This window comes from Cupressus sempervirens, chromosome 2, assembly GCF_028749045.1.
Source record: "Cupressus sempervirens isolate cs-2001-9-10 chromosome 2, ASM2874904v1, whole genome shotgun sequence".
NCBI lineage: Eukaryota > Viridiplantae > Streptophyta > Pinopsida > Cupressales > Cupressaceae > Cupressus > Cupressus sempervirens.
The window spans coordinates 152,064,290-152,077,662 of NC_143119.1; positions in this window are offsets into that span (position 1 = coordinate 152,064,290).

Below are 13,373 nucleotides of genomic sequence, written 5' to 3' on the forward strand. Positions count from 1 at the left end.
TTTTTAGGGTGTTATAAGCTTTCAGCTGTAAGTGTGCATTATACCAGCATTATCATTTTGTAATCCATGTAAATGCCAAAGTCTTGGCCATATTTCATGAGCATTGTAATTTTCATTGCAATTAAGAAGATAATAGTTGCTGGTGTCATTTAAGCAAATTTAATATCATTATTTATCAGCTAGTTAGTTTGCATACCAACTGTTTGTAAAAATACTAGTTGGCTGTAGGTGTTCATTTCTCATGCTTAGATCATATATATGCACTGAATATTGTCAAAATTAGTAGCACACTCATGTTAGGTCATTGTGTAGCCCATTGTAGTCTTCTAGCACAAGATTCTCATTGATGCAAATTGAAGAAAAAGTCATTTGAAGCTAGCTGAAATAGTATATCAGTCATACGTCCCTTGCATGTGAATTGTTTGATGAAATTCCTTGAGCTTTCATCAGCATTTTTGAGGGCAGATTTGAGGAGGGCTATTACACACCATGTGTAGTTCTGTTTGGAGGCATTTACAGTCAAGTGCTTCGCTAGTATATAGCAGCACTCGTTACAAAACTAGGATATTATAGGAGGGATATGGGGACACTTAACACTATGCCTATTGAGAATATCTTAAAGATATCTCACATAGGATACCTAGGGATGAGGGTGAATGTTCGAAGTCGGAGTTTTCCTTGGGAGATAGTATGATAAAAGGTCATTGGAGAACATGTACAACATCAATGAGCTGATTTTGCCTAAATACGAGATACTGATGTTTCTTGTTACACAACGATAAACTGTGTGTGTGGAGGGCATGGAAGTATAGTCAAGAGCTAAGCACAAACCGAGCTTCCAATGCATAGATTTTCAATCTTCATATAACCAATAATTGTAGGTCAAGAACCATGAGATTAAGGTATTGTAGAATGATGAACTGCAAGGGAAAGGCATCAAGGACTTTCTAGAGCATATGCTTTTCTTTTAGAAATCAAAGAATAGATATTGAATGATTCAATTAACCTATAAACTATCATCTTGTAAAACCTTGACTCTCGATAGAGAAGTTAGACCCATTGAGAGTTTGATATCTATGAAAATGGGAGGTGAGTGTTATTACAGTCTGGACCAGGTCTTCACTTCACAACAAAGTAGTAACTGCATCTTTAAGGTGATAGAGACAATTGTCATTATTTTTATCATCATTGTATCTACTTTGACAATATCTTGTTGATGACATCATCAAGTCAACCCTAGTTGCATTTGTTTACAGCTACTCTCTTTTTTCTCCTAGTTGATCACATCAATTTTCTAACTATTAATTAACCTAAGATTGTCTGACTGACCTGCATGATGTTAGCCCATGTCAATAGAATTAAGCTAAACTATGAACCCAGCCAACCATAACCACATTGACTAGCACTTATCCTAATTGCCAACACACTTACCAAGCAGAGCACAAAAAAGTAGGCCGAATTTGTATGTTGACATCAACAGTTGTGTTAATCAGGTATGCAGTGATTTTCCTTTTTTGATAACTTAATTTTTAGGATGCTGATAGGCTAGGAGGATGCAAGTATGCTTCCCCAAACCTTAATATGGTTTTTGTGGAGAAAAGTGTTAGTAGTTCTCCAAAAAAAATTCAATTTTAAACTTAATAACAGAAAGATTCTTAAAGCCGGCTTACCACTGGGAATCGATCTTTAATCAGGCCCTTATGTTGATGGTCAAAGCTGCTGCTGAACAAAAATGATGTGATTTGATCCGGGAGAGAAGTTTTATTTTTCAGTTCAACCACAAACTTCTTAAATTAGCTTATTGAGAAATTGGTAGCCTCAGAATTGAGATATGTGTAACTTGGCAAGACAAAAATTTCTGATTTGGCAAAAACTCAGCAACTTAAGTTTTGCTTTTATGCAAAATGTAGCTTGTAATGACCCCTTTTTAAAGCTGCTCTAGCTTGATCTAGAAAATATAAATTTAGCTCTAGCTAGGGTTTGGGTTTGGAACTCATCAAGTAAACAAATGAACTTGAATGTGATCCCTGCACACACAACCATATATATATATAGGATGCATGCTCATCACATGGTCAGGATTAGACAAAATTCATTATCTAACATTATCATAATTCATCACAAAGATTAAGAATCAAATAAATTACATTGCTACTTGATTTCTTCATGAAATTTTTAATATTTCTGATTATATGAATCTACCCTCCCTATCTTTGCTAATCCCAACTGAGGATGGCAGAATTACTGTGCTAAGGCACACAAACAGTCTACAAGTGGGCTCCCTCAAGGTTCTTACCTATCTTGGGACCTTCCCATCTTGTAATCGAATTACTCCGCCACTCCCTACACAAGCTCTCTATCCTATGTAAGTATTAGAGAAAGACTAAGAACCAGACTTATTGGTACATGGCCTAAGCATTACCACTAAGTTTGGAAATGAGCATTACTGATTTCCCTGATAATTAACATCAGTTTTCTGATAATTTTATGTGAAATTACTGATAAATAAGTGTAGATCAGAGTCCCAGATTATTGTTATGTATTTCTAAATATAATACCTCAATGCTTATATTTGTTTATTGTTCTACATGATATATTTGCAAATATATCTGCAAAGAATGAAATAACATACAGACTGATATTACTTGTTGTAATGGTTGACCTGCTCTTGTAGATTGCCAGCGATCCCAGATAAATATACAAAATGGAGAATAGAGATGTCCCATTGGCTGCTGAGTGTTAATCATCTCCCTTCCTCCCTCCGTTGTGTAAAGTTTCTGCTAATTTCTTATCTCTTAATCAGACTTTTAATCCAGTCTTATATGCTGAGAATGATCTTCTAAGTAGTATGAATATTGATGAAATTAGTGCTTATTATAATGCAGATACAATACTGAATATTTAACCTTTTATTGTGATAGAGAATCTCAGATATAAATTGCAGGATATAAAATGCTTATAGGAGCAGACTGCTGTAACTGTGTGTCCTATAATCTGCATTTACAACCTACTTATATATCCTTTCTAAAGGGTATGTCCCTCAAGGGACATAACCCTTCCTAACTTGGCACCTATAGGAGAGATATATATATATCATTGAATGCCAACATTAGAGATATATTACTATTAAGAGGAAGTACGGTCTGTACTATCAGACCTGTAGGTTTATCTTGGTTAATATTCTTAACACTCCCTCTTAACCTGATAATCCTAAAGAGAGATATTATATCTAGCAACACCAATACAAGGCCATGAATATAATTCTTTCTTTCATTTGTTAATGCACTAAGAGAATAGGATGCATCCACAACCAAGACATCTTTACAAGATCTGAATACAAACTAATATCAAATCCAAAACTCTGGTATCATATATATAAATAAATGCTTAATTCTGATAAAGAATGACACCTACAGCAGTAGCATATAATATGCATGAATAAATAGGAGAAACTTGGTTCTTGAAGTCGCTTTGAGTCTCCACTGACAATGCAATCAATATCTCCAGGTATTATGCCCTAATGACAAGGTAATACGGTGTTCCTGCAACAAGCTCCTATAGCAAATGCCCTACTTATTCTTCCTCTTCACACCTGGCCCTTGGCCACAAATTCAATACAATGAAGTGACTGTAATACCACCTCCAATCGGCAATAATTCAGGTGATGTTTCACACCCTCAAAATTGCTATCAGTGGGAGTTTTCATTCCCAAAGATAAATTGATTATCTGTAGGCCCTTGGCTCCACAAATACACATGCAAATGTTAATAACAAATCCGAATGCCTTCCCATGAGGTTCTCTCCTCTATTTATATTATTCCTGCCCTCCCTTTTAGAAGAATCATAAGTGTTATCTTATCGCACTATTCTGGAAGCTTCCTCCTTCCCAACAATAGATGAGCTATGCTTCTTGACGATTCCCTAATATTAAACTAATTAAATATAAAGTCATCTTTTTAATTTTTAAATTATTTAATGACTTTATAAGAAATCAATTTAATTATTTCCAGTTAGCCTTTGAAGGACGAAAGGCTAAGAAATCTATTGAGAGGCTAAAGAGATGGGGACATTACACTCTTGATCACTATTAATAATAAGCAAACATTTTCCAATTACTTTGTAGTATGGTATCAGAGCCAATACTCTAAATTTTTTCGAAAATAATATAATTTTTTGGTTGAAATTATCTGTCTTTTAGTTTTGAAATTATTTACATGCATATTTGCTTCCAACTCTCTCTATAACCCGACTAGGGTTTCCGTTTTGAGAGATCTGAATCCGCTGACTTCTAGTTTGGTACTGCAACCCATTTCTGTCCAAATCCATCTGTTTTTTTCTGCAAACTTTTACCATTTTTTGAAGCTTTTTTTCAGCTAGGGCCGTTTTTGTTCAAAACCTTAGTTTTTTGTACTTAATCAATTTTTTTTATAAATTCTTGGTGAGTTTTTTGTGAGCTCAATTGGGTTGTCCAATTTTTTTGGGTGCCTTGATTTTTATGCCTCAATTTTCGAGCTAGTGGATTCAGAAACCAACAACATATTCTTTCTAGGTTTTTCGAGCTCTCTTCTAGGCGATCCTTCAAATTTTTTGGGTCTTCCATTTTTTTGCCTCAAAGAATGTGCCTTCACAGATTTTCAAGCTTTTTCACAAAAAAACATGCTATGGCATCTCTCACTAATATTTTGCTCGAGGGAAATCAAAAGCTCAACAATCGCTATTATGGCATGCGGAGACAACGGATGCTAACCATCTTCAAATATCGCGACAACAATAAGGTGGTTTTGGTTCATCATCAGTCTTCTTAGCGAACATCCTTTGCTCTAGATTCAGAAGGCTCCTAGAAGAAGAACATTCCATGCAACTATTGCCACAAGTATGGGCACATGAAGATTGAATGTTGGAAGCACTTAGCTGCCCTATCTAAGCAATCCAGTTCGCAACCCACAACAAACAGTACAGAGCACCTTGAGCGGACAGAATCTGCCTTTTACGCTTTTTGACCGCTTTGTGCTCTGCATAGATTAACCTTTAAGGGAGGGTATTACGATAATAGATAGTTTCTATTATCTCTATTTAGTATCTAGTGGTTATCTATTGTAATCTTCTATAAATATTAGGATGTTTCTAATATTTAGTTTTCTGTTTCTAGAATATAAGGTTTCTATTTTTTACGATTGTTTCTTAAGGAATCATTGTTCAGTCTCTTGTATAAATTGATCTCTTGATCACTGTTAATAACAAGCAAATATTTTCCAATTATTTTGTAATACTTTTTCCCGAAAACATACATTGGAGAACTATTGGCTATACAACCCCACTTTTATTTGAAGAGATTCATGTTATTTGGCTGAGGCAATTTAAATGACAATCAATTGATATTCAATATAAACAAATGAGAGGAATACTCCTCAAATAAGCAATTACAAGAATATCTTTATATAACAGAAACAATTAAGAACTCAAGGCAGATTCTAAAGTTACTAAACTAACAAAACAATTTAAAAAACAAAAAATTACACAAAAGTGTCTGACTGACTTAAAAGAATGTTCTTGTAGTATGGTCTGAAATTTTGATGACCAAAAAGCTTACACAATCATTCTCAAAAAATAGAGAACATTACATGGATTGTGGAAATCTAATAGTTTTGATTGACTTAAAAGAAGTTACAAGGCCATTATACTAAATATTACAATATTACTTTAATACACTCCCTTAATGGCCATTCTACTAACCACCGTACAGAAGACTTGACATAATCTGCCAGTCATTTGGCCACAAATTCATAGAAGGTTGGTTTCTCATCACAATGCTTTGCGACATGAGCGTATTGTTGAGACCCTCCCTTGTTGGACTTTTGATTGGCTAACTGGTTCCTACAAAACTTCCTTGAACGACAAAGAGCAAAACAAGCTCAATGCCTTCCAGCCTAATGTTGGGTAATGGAGCCATCCCTCACTCTATCTTGAGACACAAAAACCAAGATCTGCTTCTCAAAACACTTTGATTTTTGTTGATAAAAAACTGCAAAACACTCTAAAACTACAATTTTGCCAAAAAATGTCAATAGAATCTGCAACAAAACAGCACCACAATGTTTTGGAGATATTGTCAAACCCTAAATGGGCTGCTAAAGTGACAATTTTGTGAGAAAATTGTTGAAAACCCTTGTTTTGTAGAACTTGCAAAAACCGTGATTTTGTTGAAAAATCATCATAAAGCAGCAAAAGAAAACCCTGATTTCGGGAAAAAAGTCATGAAAAAATCATCCATGGTTTTTGGGAAATTATCATGAATAAACTACCATGATTTGTGGGAAAAATCATGCAAACCTTGCCTTAGGCAAAAAATAATTCAAAACCTGCCACGATTTTTGGGAAATGTATCATTCAAAACCCTAAGAAAAAATCACAATTTTTGGGAAAAGAAACATGTAAAACCCTCTGAAATGAAAAAAACTAGCAACCTTTGGTCACAAGAACAGAAAACCCTTGTAGATCATAAAAAACTTCATTTTTCTAGTGAAAAAGGGTAAGTAAAACTGTAGAAACCATGAATTTTTTAAAGGAAAATGGCCTAAAACTTCAACTTTCAATTTTATTAGAAAATAAATAAAAAATATTTTGAAAAATTCTTCACGAAATGTTAGGGAGAGCCACAAATTTTATTGTTCTATAAAAAAACCCGCAAAAAAGCTCACAACTTTTGTTTTGAAAAATTCTGGCAAAAAACTATCAAAGTCTTTCTCAATATATCTAGGTAATTAAACCATGAAGTTTATTTGGAAAATTTGCAAAAACCAACCTCTGCATTGATACCATGAAATGGTAATCAATAATAAACAAGAAGAAGAATACTCTTGAAATAAACAATTACAATATCTCTCAAGTCTCCATAATAGAAAGTTGAAACAATTGAGAGCTAAAGACACAAAACAAAATTACTAAACCACCTAAACAATGTAATGTCCCCATTTTTAATAGTTTCTTGCAGTTGGCTAGGTCAGTTCACCATCACAACCCTCGTGAGTTGACAGTGGGATTTGAGGGTCTCAGTTGTGTGGTTATAGGCTTTACTACAGTCTATAGTGTGTTTTGGCTCCATTTAAGGGACTTACTATTCATAGTAAGTCGATTCGTAGGTTTCAATGAGCTCAATTGAGTTAGAAGAGTTGAGTGATTCTCTCTAGTTTTTTTTCGGGCTTCTGGTTTGGGCTCCAAGAATCTTGGAGGGAGTGTCTATTTATAGTAAGTCACCCTGTTAGGTTCATTCATTGTCTTTCACCATCGAGATCACTCTAGTGTTGTCAAATTTCGATTCTAATGCTAATTTTTTTGTTTTTGCAAGATGGGTGAATTATTATTATTCATCTAAATATGCCGAGTTGCTATTTTTGTTGGTGTTTAATGTTGGTTACCTCAGTATCATAGCTCATTGGACCCGGGATGAAATTTTTTAAATCATGGGCACAAGAAATAATGGCCTTGAGTGTCAAAATATTAAGTTATGATGGAAAAGGTCATTTTTGGGAGCCAAAAATAATTAATAATTATATAATAGGACACTTTGTTATAAATTAATATTGTGTTGAGGAAGCTTATTAAGTGAAGTTGCATTCGGGAAACTTGTGCCATTTTGGAGAGAGATTATAAATACGAGGCCATTTGGTGGGAAAGGCATCCAATTATTTGTTTATCTCTTTACTTTGTTGTCTTTGTGGCAATTCTGAGTCTGTGGGTTTGTGAAGATTGAATTGGTGCATTGAATCTACTCCTGAGGTATGGTAGATTTAAGTTGGTGTTTGGCAATTCTAAGTTTGTGTATTCTCCCTCCTGTATTCTCTATTGCTGGGAGATGTTGTGGGATTGAAGAGTTAATTATATTTCCATCTGCAAATTCCATAATCAGAATTGGGCATCTAACTTTGTAAAATCTGGGTTCATACATTCTTGTAATCAAATGCCAATTGAATCCTGCAAATTGGCATGCTTTGTCTGAGGGTTTTTGAAGAACTTTTGCGGCTATGACTGATCTAGCTATTTAGTTCAAAGTGGAGCATCATTTCTCCATTGATTTCAGATGCCTAGCAGACCAGTCCAATGGCGTACTTTCTCCTTGTAAATCTGGGCAGTGGGGGATGTTTTTGATGGTCTGAAATTGAAATAACAGACCTGCATTTTCTTGTTGAGGCCCTGTGATATAATCTAGAAGACTTGAATTTAGTTTTAGGGATGTGCATTTCAGTTTTTTTGGCCTGCAATCAAGATTATAGGGGCTGCATTTTAGTTGAAGATGCTGGAGTAATTTGGTGGAGACTGCTGTAGCTGCACATGAAGTTGGGTAGATTCAGCTGGGCAGAATTTTGCATTATCGGGTGTTACAATTTCAACATTATAACAGGTTTCAAGTTCTCTATTTTAATAAAGGAAATATAATTAGTAATTGCTTTGAGAAAACAACTGGTAGAAGGATTGTTCGTTGTTCATTATTAAACTGGTATCATAATTTAGCTAGTAGATTTTTGCAAAGGTATTGGAGTTAATTGTAAATGATTGCTATTTGGAAATACATAATTTGTTGATTAGACCAGACTTGAGGAATTTAGTTATATATTCAATAACACTAGCTGGTGTGGAAAAAAGCTTAACAAGTATTTGAGGAAATGTCAAGCAATTGAATTGTGAAAGAAATTGATGCCTAATTAGCTATAATTGATTGAGGGTTATTATAGTGGTATTAGAGTTATTTCCTGCTATCTTGTGGGGTAGGAAAGTTATTTTATTTTCAGATTTTCTTTTGCATTTGGAGTGACCAACACTCTATCATTTTCTACCCATGGACAAACATAGAAGGATTGGTAGATCTAGAAGTCAGTGGAGCAATGAGAAAGTTAACACAAAAATGACTGCTCTGCGGGAGAGTATGGAGAAACTTAAGCTTCATTAACAGATTTTGGCGAAGAGCTTGTCGGATCCAGAGACTATTGAGAGAGTTACGAGGTATATGGTTTCTACCTTTAGAAGGATGACATCAAGGTTGCAGGGAAGGAAGCTGGAGTTATCCCTTACAGATCTCCACGATGCAAATGTACCTATATTTAGTACGACACCTGCTAGTCCTATTCACAGTGTTGATGATGGACTTATTTCATAGGGACATGTGGATGTGTTAGTGCCTTGGTGGACAGTAGCACTAAGCTTCAGTAGGTTGAGGCTCCTAGAGTAGTTGCCGCGGTTAGTTAAGAGGCAGTTGAGACTTATATGTTAGCTATTGTAGAGTTGCTCCAGGGTAGGAGGTAGTTGTTTCCTTGGGTGGGATTGAGGTACGTATGGAGTTACCCAACTCTAATGTTGGTGATTTGGGTGCTATAACAAAGTCAGTAGATGTGGGTTCGTGCTCTAGTATTATTGATTCACAGCCTGACGTTGAGTCATGTGTGCAGTGTCAGATTTCAGTAGTTGAGGCTTTATTGGGAGATGTGGATGCAGATAGTATGGACACATTTGATGATCCATTTGCTAATGCTATGAGCTACATTGGGTATGACACCTCTTCTTAGATATTGGGTGATGACTCCGAGAAGGTTTTGGATGGGTCCCAGTATCGATGTTTACAGGATCTTACTATTGAGGTGGAAGTTGAGACATGAGAGGAGCTTGATACTAGGTGGGCTTCTATTTCTTCAGAGGAGTTGGTTGGGGTACATAGTAGATGTATCTCGGATGCAGAGTTGTGCGAGGATGATAACACACGTATGAGCGATCTTGTGACAGGCAATTTTGATTCAATTTCCTATCACAGTGTAGTTAGTGAGACAGAGAGCTTGCATAAGAGTTAGGGGTTACAGAGGCATCATGTACTTGTCAGCTAAAGGTGAGTGATAGTGACATTTCTTCATCTCTTGAGCATTATGATGCCATCCGTCAGATGCTAGCTACATCTGGTTGGGGTGCTCATGTGTTAAATGAGCACGGTGATAGTAGCCTTTCCCTAGCAGAGGTTCATGCACTTCGAGAGGCTATTAGGATCTTGAAACATTGTTATTCTTAGTTGTTGACACGAATTACCTTCTGGAGTGGGGTAGCACCTGTTATGAGACATTGTTAGGGAAAGAGGAGGTCATTGAGCTCACCTAGGAGCTTGAGGTGACTGGGGATTCTCTTCAGTGTACTTAGTTCGCTCTTCAAGAGTCACAGGCACAGTTGGATGAGGTTATTGTGGAGTTAGGGCAGGTACAGTTGACATCAATCCCAGACCTTGTGCAGTTACATATTGTGGTTGGTGGTGAGTTTGCTTCCACAGTTGGGGATGAGGGACGTGATGATGTGGGAGATACATCTATCCAGGATATGGGTGCAGTAGGTACAGATGAGGTAAGAGTATCAATGGAGTCAAGCTCTCATGTCGATTTGCTTCCTTATGCTGGAAGTGAATCTATTTCTTCATCTCATAGTTGATAGCATTGGACAACTAGCAATGCCACATTTTCAGAGGGATTAGTCTTGGGTCGCAGGTTGATGCTTCCACATATAATTTCTACTACACAGAGTCCTTCATGGAGTGTCTATTGGAGAGTTTGGATGTGCGGGAGGATTCATACAATGTCTGAGGGTACTCACATCTGAGGTTCTCGTGCTATTCAAAGGTCAGTGAGAAATCTTGTAGAGACTTTGTCTACTATGCTTTCTCACAGGGATTTAGAGATTGGGTTTGCTGAGAAGGTTGACCAGGATCCTACTTGATTGGTAGTTCGAAGTCAGAGATTGTTGTCATCTTTTGATTCCCAGATTGATGTTGATGAGCTCTTGATAGAGATTGGAAGTTTTTATCGGCATGACACTATGAGGAGTGCTCATCAATTTAAATTGGTATCATGTCAGTGTGGGTTGGCTCTAGTTTCATATCATCTATTATGGGATGGTTAACACCATCTTTTGCCGATGGAATTCACAGCTACAAGTTAGACCAGTTGTAGTAGCCACACACCCAGGACAGTTTATCAAAGGTTGGAGTTGGTGATAGTGATTCAAGTTCATATGGTCGTTGTCATCTCCATAGCACATTTGGGTATGAGTATCAATTTGGTGGGGACCTAGGTGTGGACAGAGTTGGTATTTTAATTGGGCTAAGTTCCATTGAGTTGTTATCTCCTTCAGCGCCTACAGTTAGTTTTCAGATAATTATATCATTGATATCAGTGATTTGAGTGTTGGTGCTTTAGGAGCTGCTTGTAAACATCAACAATAGTACGTAGTTCTACCCATGGGATCCAGGTGGACTGTGATGTTCATTTTGCTCCGACATTGCTTGGGGACAAGCAATCTTAAGGAGGGAGGATTGTAATGTCCCTATTTTTAGTAGGTTCCTGTATTTGGCTAGGTTAGTTCACCATTGCGACCCTTGCGAGCTGACAATGGGATTTGAGGGTCTCAGTTGTGTGGTTATAGGCTTTCTAGCAGCCTATGGTGTGTTTTGGTTCTGTTTGAGGGACTTACTATGTATAGTAAGTCAATCTGTTGGTTTTGACGAGCTCAGCTGAGTTAGAAGAGTTGCGTGATGCTCTCAGTTTTTATTAAAGTGTTTGAATGATCAATTTTAAGGACTCTACCAATCGGTTCAAGCAGTTGTGGGATAAAGTTCAGGACAAAGGGCAATAGGTTACTAACCGTTATCCATCTGGGGCTGGCTAGAGCCATAATTTCATCATTAAGTGAATTGAGTGAGCACGACAAAGCCCTAAATTCGACATTGCCTACCTTCCAAAATTGCTTTTCTACTATTGCTTTTTGGGAGTTAGGGTTACAAAAAATTAGAATAAACAAGCCTCTTTGCAACATATGACATAAAGTATGCCCCCACACTCTCTGAAACCATTCAAGAAATTTCTTGATGGCAATTTGAGTGGGTCCATAGCAACAAAGAAAATGGCAGTGTTCTTAAGTTTGTTTTTCTCTTTATCTAACTCTACTCTCATTCGGTCATTAGGCTTAATAACAAGAGGAGAAAGTCGAATCCTTACCTCCATCTCTTGCTTGGGTGGGTTGAGCGGTGGCTATCAAGATGTGCCTGATGAACTTAGTGTCGGCTGGGATGGTATGACTTGTAGCACTTGCTTGAATGAGACAGTCCGTTCTCTATTGGCCTAGTCTCCTGCAACTTTTCCTTGTTTTCCATGGCGAGCAACAATGGCATGATCATGTGGAGCAGACAAGGTGTTGTCCGAAAGTGAAGAAGTAGTGGCATTGTGGTTAGAGTTAAATGCAGTGGGGATTAAATGTTTAAGGCGGTTGGCCTTTGTAGCCCCGGGCGAAGCCAAGGGCATTAAAGAATCATATGAAGAAGAGTAATAAGGGCTCTACGGATGCCTAGTTGCATAACCCTCTCCTCCTCGCTCGTTTTTCTAAATCTTTGGCACCCATGTCAGCTTTTTCAATTGCATGTTAGATTTTTTATTTGCGGGCCAACTTAGAAGCAGTTTGTAAAGAGTGTAACCGTTGCATGTTATTTCTGAGGACTCCTAGTTAGTGGATTTGTGTTGTATGTTAGTTGGTTGGATAGCCAAAGGATCACAAGGTGCTTTTGATCAGTTTGTGAAAGAGGGTTATTGCAAGTCAGTTTGAAATGATTCTATTCACCCTAGAGTGGTAGGATCACACAATATTACACTAGAAGTAGGCAATGACATCAAGTAGAAAAAGATGAAGATTATTCATTGTTGACGAAATGGGTGAGAGGAGAGCAGAAAGCCCACCTAGGGTCATCAACAATCAGCTTAACAATTTCTTGAATATTCATGAAAGCTTTTGGATTTTATTGTGTAATTTTTTTTTACGGATCACATTGCATGATCCATCACCTAGATGCAAGAGTGCATAAGGAGATATTTTTTTACACAATCAAATCTAGAAGCTTTCATGAACATTTGCAGGATTGTGGAAATATGATAGCTTTGATTTCTTGACTACTTTTGCACAACAACAACAACAACAAATGCTACACCAGTTACATGACCATATGATTATAGCCATAGTAGTATAAATCGCTGTGAGGCTGCATGTTAGTTTTTCTCAATGGCATGTCATCCTTTTTAGTGGCATGTTAGATTTTACAATTGTATGTCAGCTAGAAGTAGTTTATGAAGAGGGTTACCACTGCATGTTATTTCCAAGCACTCCTAGTTAGTGGTTTTGCATTGCATATCAGTTTGGCAAATACCTGAAGGGTTGCATGGTACTTTTAATCAATATGTGAAAGTAGGTTATTGCAAGTCAGGTTGAATTGATTCTATGCACCCTAGAGTGGTAGGATCACACAAATATTATACCAGAAGTAGGTGAGGACATCAAGTAAAAGAAGCTAAGGATTATTTCTTGTT